The following is a 1,159-nucleotide window of genomic DNA, read 5'->3' as shown; positions in this document are numbered from 1 at the left end:
ACAGCTTCCTGGATCCCCTGCATGCATTTCAGCTTCTTTTCTTCTGTTTACTTTCAATTTCTAAGAACTACATATCCCATGGTACTTTGCTGCCTGCAAGTAGTGATTCCTGTACCGCCTCCGCCTCCTGAACCACCTCCTCTAAGCACCTCTGTAGATCAGAATGCAGGTTCTGTGAAATGTGTGACACAGCACTACCTACTCCAAGGACATAGTGAATACATGTCACAGATATCAAGGAGGTAAATATGTGGGATTCTTCAAATAGTAAGTTTTCAGTTTTCAAGATCATTCAGATTAATAGGAGTAAGCCAGAAATAAATGACACACAATGTGGAAAATGATTATATGATTTTAAAATTTTACCAGGTCTTACACTTGTGCAGCTCTACGGGTAGCATTTTGCACTGGCATGGTGGCCCATTCATTTGAATGGGCTGCTGTGCTTCCTGAAAATACAGGGAATAGGTCCCTACTCCATTTTTGAAATCACAGCCCGCATGGAAGCTGCAAGTGCAGTGCGGTCCCCAGTGCGCTAAGCAGCTACTGTGATTTCCAGTGGTGTGACAATTAAGATCAATGGCACACATCGCATGAATTCTTCTGTACAAATGGTTGCAGCTGCGGGAATAGGTGCAGACCTGCAGTGGGAACCACCCACATAATTGTGTAAACCAAGGCTTATGCCCCGTACACGGTCGGACTTTTGACCGGCCAAAATCACATCGGAATTTCGACGACATTCCATCGGAGTAAAAGAGAACATGTTCTCTATCTAAACTTTGACGGAATTCCTCGGAATTTCTGATGAAAAAAGTCCGATGGGGCACACACACGGTCAGAATTTTTCCATCGGAAATTCCGATCAAGCGTACGGGGCATAAGACCGACAACATTACTATATTTTCTGATAGCCCACTGAATGGTACATAAGAGAGCATCTGGATGCTGACCCTGGATCAGTTCAGGTGATTAGTCCAATTTGAAAACTAAAATGTCCACCAAGTCAAAGGTTTGGCAAAAAATACTTTTTAGGAAAATATTTTCTTGGGTTTCGCTATGTGGTAGAGGGCTGTATGTTGTAACCATCTTTTAAACAGTTGCTTATTGGTTGACATGGCAAATAAACCCTGTGCACAGTTCCCAGGATTCGACCACA

This window comes from Rana temporaria, chromosome 1 (assembly GCF_905171775.1).
Source record: "Rana temporaria chromosome 1, aRanTem1.1, whole genome shotgun sequence".
NCBI lineage: Eukaryota > Metazoa > Chordata > Amphibia > Anura > Ranidae > Rana > Rana temporaria.
The sequence above is the reverse complement of the archived record's forward strand: the minus strand, read 5'-3'. Positions refer to the sequence as shown.